Source organism: Ambystoma mexicanum, chromosome 6p (genome assembly GCF_040938575.1).
Source record: "Ambystoma mexicanum isolate Mex_15411 chromosome 6p, UKY_AmexF1_1, whole genome shotgun sequence".
In the NCBI taxonomy this organism is placed as follows: domain Eukaryota; kingdom Metazoa; phylum Chordata; class Amphibia; order Caudata; family Ambystomatidae; genus Ambystoma; species Ambystoma mexicanum.
The window spans coordinates 930,174,543-930,187,108 of record NC_090935.1 but is presented as its reverse complement, the minus strand read 5'-3'; positions in this window follow the sequence as shown (position 1 = coordinate 930,187,108).

Below are 12,566 nucleotides of genomic sequence, written 5' to 3'. Positions count from 1 at the left end.
GGAGCCACGGCTATATTTAAAGCCATGTCTATAAATATACATTTTCGGTGCAATAATCAAATGTTCCTGTGGATTATATAGTTCATAATTTTATTTGTGTGTCTTTTTTATGATCTTAGTTGTTCACTTATTTGATTTGAAGGTTTGAAGGGCAATTTCATTTGATTTGGGGCATGCAGAAAAATGTGCCTGTAGCCGCGGGTACAAATCAAGATCTTTAGCCACGTCAAATAGCCACAGCTATGAAAGATGCTAAGTCGGGTAAAAATGGGTTTGTGTCAGTTTCATTGTTTGTTATTGGTTGTTTTTATTTTTGCATGTGTGCAGGGCTTAGTGATAGGTTGTGCTGAAAATGTGTCAGACATCTCAGTAGTTTTATTGGTATTTAGTCCTCTTTTTTTGGCGTTTGTGTTGGGAAGTATAAAAGCCACCATTTTCTGCAGTGTTGTCCTTGTGTGGTTGATGTGAAAGTAAGTGTTAGTCTTTATTTACACATTTGAAGGTTTATTTGCTGTGTTGTGTATGTTTGTTGTAGTGATGATTGCTATCAGATGGTGTTCATTATTATTTTCTTCATTTGCTTTTCTTGTACTGAATGTATTTTGAGGTATGCACTACTTCTAGGTGTTTGGAGTGTTTTTTGAGGTAGTTCAATTGCAAGTGTTATGCAAGTTCATTTTTCTAATGTGCTTTATTTTGTATGTTCGTGTAGCTGCATTGTTGTCATCATCCCAGTGGATTTGCACTGGATGTTGTACAGTTAACTCCTGTGAAAGGTCAACCTATATTCAAAAGATAGTGGTACTGCTACAGATGAAAGCACAAGATGTATGGACATCTTTCTTAGTGACCTTTGCAGTATTTATCATAATGTGTTTACATGGAGTGGAATCTCTACCATTCCTTAACTGTGGCATCTCCCTTGGCTACCCATTTGGCGCATTGTCCACACTGGACTTTCAGCACTAAATCTGAGAAGAGTTATGAGGTAGGGCACCTGGTAAATGGGCACTTGGTTATGATACCGCTGTTGAAGTTTAGAAAAAAAGGTGGGTAAATTGGCACTTAAAATAAAATGAACTATGACAGGTGATCTGGTGTTCTGCGATTCAATTCTGCCATTCGCTAGAAGTGGCATCTTCCTTAACTACCGAGTCACAGCATTTTGTACACATGACTTTTATCATGGTTAGACTGGGTGTCGGTAAGAGAGGAGTTCATGTATTGAATACCACTGCTGATGCAGAGGCTTAATTTGCAGTTGGAGTTGTTGATGCACTGGTGGGTGGATGTTATGTAGGTTGTGCTGATCACCTTCTAATCAAGGAATGGGCCCCATGCATTTTTCATTTGTGATGTTCATGTGCTTTACGACATCATCAAACTCATTCCAATGGATTTGCAGTAGATGGTTAATCATAATAGATGTTCACAGCCTTTGAGATGTGACATCTGAAGGTCCATGGCGTAGAGGTTTATTGCAGAAGGTGCACAGTACCTACTGTGGCTCTTTTCTGGAGCAGTGTTCTTTCACTTTGAAGAAGTGTCAACTGTCAGCTGTTTTTTTCATTTTTGTGTATTTCTTCCTTGGTGGTGAAGGACTATCTACCCAAATGATGATGTCATCACTACTCGAGCCCTCATGTCCAGACAAACTGGAATGTCGTAGTAGAAAGGAACAAGTAAAACTTTCAAAAAGACAAGCGAAAAAAGACAATGCTGCAAAAAATTGAAAAGTAAAAAAAAGGAAAAGTAGTTTGATAAACTTGATCTGTTTGGTGACTTGTTCTCCAAGTTTACTTATCCTACCCTATTTTCTCTTGTTCTCCAAGTACTTATTCTACCCTATTTTCTCTTGTTCTCCAAGTTAAATTGACCTTCTCATCCTTTTTCCTGCATGCAACTAGTATAGTATTTTTGGTAATTTTGACCCAGTTTATATATCCCTGTTTTTTTTGTAGTGGTATTTTCTTATAGATTTTTATATTGTATTTTTTATAAATCAAGGTAGGATACTTTTTCCCAATGACCGAATGATTAATATGGCAAAGAGAACAACAATGTACAATGCACTAATGTTGTATCTTTTATATAGTGCATGTGATGCACTGCATATACAATATAAGGTTAATAAAAACATGTTTATTAAATTGTGTTTATTAAAGTGTATGTTACATTGAACTGATTCTGTTTTCTTTTTTAAAGACAGAATGATATTATATATTTTTGTAAACATAGATGTATAGCCGTGGCTATGAACCAGCCCAATGAGCCATTGGAATTTGGAGACGCGGGAAACCGCAGAAACGACTGGGGGGTGTCTTAAGTGTGATTTCTATGACGCACACCCGCGGCTACAGCTGTAATGTGTGAAAAGTGCATTCTTCACATACTCCCTTTTTAATATGTGTAATATATTGCATTAAATTTATGGAATGAAAGACACACAATCACATAGCCGTGGTTATAAGATTTGGGGCGTAATTGCTTAATTGAATTTTTTGGTAACCAAAGACATATATATTTTTTGAAGAAAAAAAATACATTTGGCAAATGTTTTAAACATCTATTGAGGGTAGTCTTTGTGAACAGTTAGTGTAACATTTTAAATACTTTTTAATCAATAATAATGCATATAAGTGTACCTACTTGAAAAGGGTACATAAATATTCATACACAGTTTGCTGAAAACAGGTTTATTTGGGAGGGGATGTGGTTGTGGGTTTTCTTTCTGTTTTAGTTAGAACACATTTTATATCTTGTACTGTAGCAAAGTTTTCTGGATTTGTACTGTTCATGATTACTCTTAAATGTTCAATGTCCTTTTTCATTGATTGCATTTTCTTTTTTTAATTCATGAATGGTTCTTTTAATTCAGTCAAGGAATCCATAGTTAGATTTGTGGGTCTTTGTTGTGGTGCTTCCTTTTTGAATCTTCTAGAGACTTGTATCACTTCTTCATCTGTTTGAAAATATTTTAAATGTGATTCAACAATTGAATACATAACAGTAATGTGTATGTTGGATGTATACACACTTGATAGTTTGATAATAGGTAGATAAATGATATATGTTTGGTGACTGATATTTTTTCCTTTAAATATAATAGTTAGTCTCATTTTACATGAATATATAGAATGTTCTTACAACATCTTGATTGTGGTGTATCTTCTTCTGGAGCTTTATTTTGAGCATCTTCTTTTTCAATCTCTTCCTCTGTAGGGTAATTCTCCTCCAGCTATTCCATGTACTGTTCCATTTTAGTAGTGATACAGAGGATCACTTCTTGAGAGTTCATAGTTAGAATTTGGAATGGAGGGAGATTAATGAGGAGAGAAGGTGGAATGTTTGTGTTTGCTTTGTGATTGGTTGTTCAATGTGTGTGTGTGGTGGGTGGCTGCCAATAGGATTTCAAGTACCTCAGATGGTGTTGACTTGTATAGAGCCTTTGATAGAATGTATTTTTGTTGAGTGATGTTTATATATGGCAATAAAATTGTAGATAATATTGTATTATCATATTAAGAGTTTTTGTACATAGTACATTTTTATTGTTTGAGGGTGAGGTGTACCCTTAGGAAATAGTGCTGTTTTTGGGGTATATTTATTGTTTCATTTGATATTTAAAACATGGAGCTAATTTCTGAAGGAGAGGAATCTCTTTGTTCAGAAGACTATGGAACATTTTTTGAGAATTGAGTTAAAAGTGATGTTGAGGACATAGGTGATGAGTTCTTAAAGCATTGGCTTAAACAGATTTTTTGGTTTTATGATATTATTTTAGATAAGTGTTTCAAATGAGAGGTATATGCTGCGATTGTGGAGAAATATTTTTGACAGGGAGCATGTTTTTTTTTTCTCTTTGGAAATGAAAATGTATTAATCATCCAAAGAAAGAGCACAGTTTTAAATCATCATAGAGATGAAGAGTATTTCTCTGAATGAAAATGTAGGTTATACTTTGGTAAAACACCACAAATGCTCTTTTAGGAGCCACCCAGAGAACATTTTAAGTATATTGGAAAAGGGAAATGTCTTTGATACCTTTTTTTTTTTAAATAGCAGGGGTTACGGTAGTAGCCAATGGAACGTCATGTCATATCAGGTGTATTACAGCCCGGGTACCAACCACATGATAGGCTATAGCTGCAGGTACCAGTAAGCAAATGGCACGTTGTGTATTTTTGGCGGGTGTAGCAACATTTATAACTATAGTGCCTTAGCCACGGGTATAACCATTGTAATTTCTATACATTGATCATGTTGTTACAATGATTTTACACCACACAATTTCACATGTGTTTCTGATTCAATGCCCTCATGTGTACCTTTATGTTGTTTGAATTGTTACAGCTTGTCAATATGTCTTTTTAAATCTGTAAAAATGGTATGGGTAGCCACGACTACTGGGGTTGGCGCGATTAACAGCTAATAACGGATGAATCGCACATCATGCCTTTGGAGCTCTTTGATAGCCGTGGGTATGTATCTGTCACTGTACCCGCAGCTATAGCTGATTGTATTTTGGTGCAGTGATCATATAATATTAGGGATGTTTTAGCTCAGATTTGTACATGTGTTTCTGTTTGGATGTTCTCACCTGAGGGCTAATGTGAATTGATTTTGAAATCTTTATAATATGTTTTTTTGAGGGCATTAGAAACATGTTCTTATAGCCGCATCTATAGGTGGGTTTTCCTTGTGTAACCAGGGTTACAGCTGCGGTTACCTTATCGGGAAAAATAAGGAAACAAATAAAAGCTTTTTTTAATGTAGTGTGGAAATATTGTATAAAATATTCTTTGAAGGATTGTGTTGGGGTTTATTGACTGAGATAGCATGTAATAGAAATGTGTTTGTCATCTTACTTGTTTGCTTTCTACTGTACTCTTTTTGTGCTTTTGAATTGGGAAAGCTATGAAAGTGACATTTGTGTGACCTTTGACAGTATGATTCGAGAGCTCAGAGAGTGCACATGTTGTGTATTTGGCTATGATGAAGATAAATTCATTATTTGGAGCAGCTGAACGTGAGTGATGCTGTGTTTTTATATATTTTATGTACAGTTTGAATTATTGTATTTGTAAGATAACTGAAATATGTGTAGGTGTCTCATTAGATGAAGTTTATATGTATTGTTTGCATAGTAGGGTTTTCTATGTTTTACTTCAGTGTTTTTAGGAGAGTGATGAAGCAGTAGGACATGGTATGGGCTGCTTATGTTTGCCAGAAAATATACTTGCAAATAAAGATTGTTTCTCAGTGACATTGGAAGATGTAATATGAATGAGGGTTTATAAGAAATCCTAGTTTGAACCAAGCATTATAACTCTACCATTGACAATTATTGTGGCTGTGTGTGTGTTTTGTAGTCAGATATTAAGCAGTTTTTTTATGACACTAGCAGGCCGATTCATGGAATTAATGTGCGCTGAAATTTTCGGCGCAAGCGTGCGAAGGCGTGCGAATCGCAGCGCAAGTGCGAAAATCACAGCAAAACCCACGCACAGCGATTTATGGAAGTCCATGCGCGTGTAAATCCCAGGATGTGCGCCAAAATTCTGCGTGGCGCACGCTGGCACACATGTCTCCAAACAGCATGCTCTACGCGCACAGCAAAATCACACTTAGTGCAGCGCACACAACAAAAGTAGGCGGAACAGGGGGCGTGACACGCGGAATGGGGAACAACGCGTGAAAATGTGGGCGTCACAGGGGAAGTACAGGAGGCAAATGCACGGAACACCCACATGCACGTTCAAAACACGTATTCATGGAATCGAACGGGGCTAATGCGTGCGCCAAAGAAGACGCGCTAATCCGGAAAGACGTACGCCAGCAGAAAGCCTAAAAGTGCGCGCAAACAACAAATAAGCTCAGACGCCAGGATGAATATAGCAGCAGTGGTCGTGGGATACCACAGGAGGAGGAGGAGGATAGTCAGGCCCAGAATGTTTACACCCAGAACCAGCCTTTTTGGGATGCCTGATGACCAGATGTATGGGAGGGACAGGTTTCCACCTCACATAATACTCGACCTGGTAAGTGAGTGGGAGGATGACCTCACATCACCCACCCTGTGCTCCCAAGCACTCAGCCCCCTGGAGAAGGTCCTCAATGTACTGCACTTCTTGGCAACTGGATCATTTCAGCGGACAACTGCTATAGTGGGGGGGTGTCCCAGGCCACGCAGTCACGCTGCCTACACCAGGTGTTGGCCATCATGAATGCATGCCCATCAGTCCGCAGGCACATATACCTGCCCAGAACACCTGCAGAAGGGCAGGCTGCCGTCCAGGATTTTTACGGGGTGACACAATTCCCCAAAGTGCTAGGTGCCATTGATTGCACCAATGTGGCTCTACGTCCCCCCAGGGCATCTGAGCACATCTACAGAAACCGCAAGCACTGGCATTTCATCAACATCCAGGTAGTATATGATGCCAAGGGAATCATCACCTCAGTATATGCCAACTATCCAGGGTCCACCCACGACAGTTTCATTTACAGAATGTCAACCCTAAACCGGGACCTAGAAGCTGGGCGGCATGGCGATACATGGCTGCTCAGTGAGTATAAATGCCTCTGCACATGCATGCATGTCACATACTGAGTAATGTCACAACCCCACTAATGATACCCATCATCACCTCTCCAGGGGACAGTGCCTACCCTCTGAGCACCCACATGATGATGCCAATTCGGAACCCCACCACGCCACCCGAGGTAAGATACAACACAGCCCATATTGCAACCCAGGGCATAGTGGAGCGCCCATTTGGTGTGCTCAAGTCACGCTTTCGCTCCCTGGACCGTTCTGGTGGGCAGCTACTATATGCTCCCCCAGGAGTGTGCTGGATCATAGTGGCAGCATGTGTCCTGCACAATGTTGCAACACACCGGGACCTGCCGGTGGACATGGTGGTGACCCCACATCCCCAACCACATGCACGCCCACTGCGCATGGGAGGGGAAAGGGCATGTGGTGAGGCAGCCCGTACGCAGCTGGTGGCTAATTACTTCACCTAAAATCACACCCCTGCGGAGTGCACACAGCCCTGGCACATACCAGCTGACAATCAATGATGATTACATAAGGGACAGTCAACTGTCACTACCATACCAGCCTGAGATTGGTCACCTGGAAGTGCTACATTGTGTGCATCCCTACCTTCTTAAAGATAACCAATGATGTGTGATAAAAAGACACGCATATTCATGCTGCATGAATGACTACCCCCTTGCAAAATGCAACATGAAACTAGTGCCATGTCACCCAACCCCTCCCCATCTCAGCTACCCAACACACCATGGCATGTCATGCAATGTGAAAGCAACCAAATGAATGCACAACACATGACACAAGTGTCACAAAGTGCACTGTCTGAAATGGAAACAGGCCACAGACAATATGCTCCCAGTAATCAATAAGAAACAGCACACATGAACAAATACTTACCAGCAACACAATACAGAAACACAGGATGAAACAGTGGCAAAATATGACAGTACAAAATCAAAGTAGTGAAAGTCTTACAACCTGAATACGCCAGCACATCGACCCCTTCCAACTGTACAGTGTTACTGCCACGCAAATGTCTCAGTGTACTGCATACAACATGAACTCCATCTGCAAAGTAGACAGCCTTGTGAAGACATGAGGAAGGAACCTGAAAATTAGGAGGAAGACATGGATGCAAAAGCACATATCAAAACACCATGCAGTGTGCAAAACAACAACAATATCCACTAGGAATGTCTACACAGTATTGACTACAGACTACCCACACAGCTCATGGGAGCCCAACGTCACTGTGTAATTCACTGTCACTTGGTCACACCCTTTGCAAGCCCATGGAAACGGGAAGCAGGAGGGGTGTGTGTCTCACGAACCCAAGCATCTAACCCAAACTCAGGACAAGCCTGCATGTGCCCAGCCAGAATACAGTGGATGCCCACGGGAGCCACACAAGGCAACACACTGTAAAACAAAAAACAAAAAAAATGCCCATGTGGGAGTCAGGAGGTTGGGGGAGGCCACCCAGGAGGTTCGAGGACAGGGTGCACACCAACACCCACCTGCACAGATGTTGCGAAAAAAAAAAAATTCCTCCTTGGGCTCATGGCCTGCACGGCTATGCCATTGTGGGAGAACTGCTGTCGCTCTCCTCACCCTCTGCCGCTGCATCAGGAGGTGGTGGCACTATGGGAGGCAGCCCACGCAAAGCCCTGGTATGGTCCTCCATGGCAGCAAGCATGCGGGTCCGGAAGGTCTCATTCTGGAGGATTAATGTGCGGAGATCCCCATGGAGCACCTCACGGGTTGCCTGCATTTCTGCACGCATGGCCTCGCGTGATGCCCGGATCTCCTCACGCGTTACCTGCATCTCAGCTGAGAGCGAACGTGTGAGCTGCTCCAGCTGCTGTTCTGCCCTAAAATTAGTGGAAGCCTCAAGGTCAACCAGAGTCTGCCTGAGGGCATGTAGTTCTTCCATCAGGCTTCCCTGTGTGCCTGGGACTCTATTGATATTGATTGGCACAGAGTCTCCAGTGCCGCCCGTCGGTCCCTGTTGGACGCTAACATGTCTTCCCTGTGTGATTGGCAAATGGAGTCTGTTGCCTGCTGTTGTTGCTCCATCTGCCTTTCAGGGGGGATAATGGAAGTGGCCACCCTCTCCAATGCCTGAGCCATCATTTCTACTGATGCTGCCTGTTGGGTTGCAATACCGTACATAGAGTTTTCCCATACAGTATTGCCTGGTGGCGCACGGCCACCTCGTCGACAGGCACCACACCTGTTTGGGGCAAGGCGATCTGCACCTTGCTGTGCTGGCACTGCCTGAGGTTGCAGGACTGCATTCCCCCTCTAATCTGCTGGCCCAGGAACAGGATCAGATGCTGTGGAATGTGACTCTGCATCCGTAACCACTAAAGGCGGACCTACCAACACTGACATCCCATAGAGGGTTCTCCCCCTGGTGCATGTGGGTTGGACAGAACAGAATCCCTGCCAGCAACACTTACCTGCGACGGCACATACGTCTCATAATCCGATTCAGCATCCAAATAGAGGTCTGGCGAGGTGCACCCAGAGACACCCCTGGAGAGTATGGCCTGCAGTAACATTGGGTTCTCACCCACCACCACACCACGTCCCCCACTGGTGCCCGGTTGTGCCAGAGATTTCTCCTGGGTCTGCACCATCTCCTCAACCTCAACAGCATCAAGTGCGTCATCACCTGCAAAAACATGAAAGACAACAAATGGAAACAGGCATGAGCACCATAGCACACACATAGGCTGTGACAAGCCACAGATCCAGTACATGATCAACACATGTCCCACATGACTATAACCCTGCCATGCATGCACTGTCAAAGAGTTGGAAGTGGAGTCAAAAAGGCAGCAAGATGGAAAAGCAGCATATTTGTAGCATGTTGGGTAGCACAGGCATCACACATCAGGCTGTGAGTGGCATGTCCAATACACATACATGACACATGCCACCACGCAGATGTCATGTAGCATATCCACGGTAAAGTACAAAACTACAGCAATATGTCAGTGATTGAGTACTGTCACACATCCATGTGACATCAACATGATGAGAAGATGAATGCTGAAGTGTTTCAAAATATGCGTGTGCCACACACTGAAACACATACAGTGTTCAAAAATACTGTCATTGTGGGCTGATCAAAGGTTGGTCACTTTGACATCACAGGGAACATCTGTCATGTTCCACATGCAAACAGCCCCTTATAATAATTTTTATGCAGGCCAATACTCCATCAGCCTGAATGGTGTAAACATGAACATAACCAGGTAATAATAGTGCCCCAGTGTGGCCTGTAAACTGTGGGATGTTTTTATCCACGCATCCAAGCCCTACCTCAAAACTGTGCAGTACTGACATGGAAAACATCATGATGGCCAGAGCTTCCCAGAAAATGCACAGGGAAATGCATGAAGAATAGGCTGCCACTCATTTTTGCCGATGTTATGGGCACAGAAGGACACTGCCTAAAACCACCATTGGACTACCCACACAGTAGTCTGAAACCATTGGGAATGGCAATGCTGATTGCCAAAAGCAAACCCATAACTGTTGGGAATTAATTTTCTTAAATCCCAAAAAGGGGTGCAGTACCAGTACTCACCACTATCAGAAAGCCGGCGTTTTAAAACCACCAGATTTTGTAGAAAACTGAATACATTAACCCAAAGCAAGCCAAAGAAAGACTTACTGAGAGGTGGATCCAATGTAAAGTTATATTCTGAAGTGACTTGAAGGTTTATAACAAGACTGGCTGAGCTGTGGATTTCAGCAGTTTAAGTAAATTTGGACTGAAAGACACTAAAAATCTAAATGTTTAAATTGACTGAGTGACCTACTTTTGAGTGTCACATAGGTTGCAATTGTTTAAATGTCATAGTTTTAAACTTAGAATCAGCATTCTAGCTGCATATGTAAAAAATTGTCTTGACTTAAACTGGGGAACAAAAAGTGACATTTTATCTGAAACCTTGCTTAAGGAACTGAATTCTGCCCACCAACTACCCCCCATCAGGAGTGAAACTTGAGTCACAGCTGTGTTCCCAGGCCTATCTGCCTTTTGCTGGCCACACTAAGGCTATGCCATCTCTCTGATAATTGAATTAAGGGGAGCCCCCACAGAATACAGGAGCTCTGAACAAAGCCCTGTCCTGACTCAGGCAAATGTTTTATTTGCGGGAGTCGTAAATGGAGCTTCCTCCTGGAAGGACAGGGGAGGAGCACTGCCTGTGAGAACAAGCTGGCTTGGCAGAACTGGAAAAAACAGAAATTCAACCTTGTGCTGGGGGGAAACCACACCCCTTTGGGGCCAGAACCTAACTCTAAAAAGATGGATCATTCATAGAGCGGACTTGTGAAAATTATTTAAATGATACCCTAATTCTTGTGATTTTTCTGCCCACATTTTAAGACGTGTTAGGACCCGGTGGTATGTTCAGGGGGGTTTTAGCGGAAAAGAAGATATTACTCAAAATGTGTGCATGTGAAAAATCTGACACTTCATCAACTAATGTCCATACTCCTTGCGCACATGTGTGTAACTTTGGGTTAATGTCCGATATTGCAAAATCAGTTAAAAAGTGAAATATGTGCCATTTCTGAATGCAAGCCCCCAGGAAGAGCAGAGCTTGAACAGGGGATACCTCCTGTGATATGTGAAGGGTGCATGTAATTTTAAACAAATGTGTACCTGTGCAAATATGTTTTTTGAGCAAATATAGATTGTGTGTAAAGTTGACAGGGGTGGGTTCTCTGTATCATAAACAGACCTCATCATGATGACACTTCATTTCATTCCCCCAATCAAGTGGAAGCGGATGAAGTGGCCAATGGACAAGTGGAGAGGGGTAGAGCGTAGTGATGCTGCACACACACCCATTTTAAAAACAGATAAAAGCAGACAGACAGGACAGATAGAGACCTTCAAATCCATTTGCAGCTGGAAGCTCTGCCGGAAAATCCATACTTTACCTCCATCAATCTCTAGAGAAAGCTGTGCAGAAAGATCCAGACTTCAAATCCATCAATTTCCAGAACCAGAGAGAGAGCAGAGCTGACCCAGATCACTGTGAAGTGCAGAGACCAGAGTCCAGTCTAAAACCTGACCAGATCCGTGGCGAGGCCCATTTAATTCAAGAATATAGTGTGAGTACCTAGCAGAACCGTGCAGAACCAATCTCTTAGTTAAAATAATATAATTCAATCTATTATAATCTAAGCAGAACTGCCTCCTGTCACCTGTCATTTGTAAAGCTGTCACCTGCCATTTTCTAGTTGCTAGCTGTCACTTGTCTTTTTGAACTTTAAAATTTCAAATCTGAAAAACGACCTTTATTTAATCGCTCATATCTCCGTGACCGTTTGTGCTAGAGACTTGCAGTAACTTTCCTCAGAAAGCTTAGAATCGCATTCCTACCCCCGATAGTTTTGCCGCAATCGCGGAAAACGCACTCGCGAATTTGCCACGATTTGCAAATTTCTCAACGTGTGAAAACAGCAGTTTTCTTGCTTTCAGTTGCCAAAAATTCGTTTAACCTGCTAGTTACACCCTAGATCCTTGCTAAAGTGAGCCTGGACTAATATTAACTTGATACCACTCACCCTGAACCTCTAGAGGGAATTAAAAGCATTTTAGCATATTTTTCACATCATTGCCAGCACATATAAAAGCATTTTGGGCCTGTGTTTCCAACTTCTGTAGTCTAAGCTTGCTGGGGTGAACTGAATTACATTTGATTGCATTTCTGAGAACTGTGTGCTTTCCTTCCATTTCCTTGCATTGCATAAAGTGGGGAGGGGATTGCCAGAGAAAAGTGATTACATTGTTTTGTTGAAATCATATTGAGTATTTTCTGTATTGCATTTTTCATTCAACATTACATCCATCTGAACTTATATAAAGTATTCTCTACCACCTTATTCTTCTGTCCTATTCACAAGTGTGCTAGTGCCAGACTATCCATTATTGATTACTGATCAGATTAAGTGTGATATCCAATTATTAATTTAT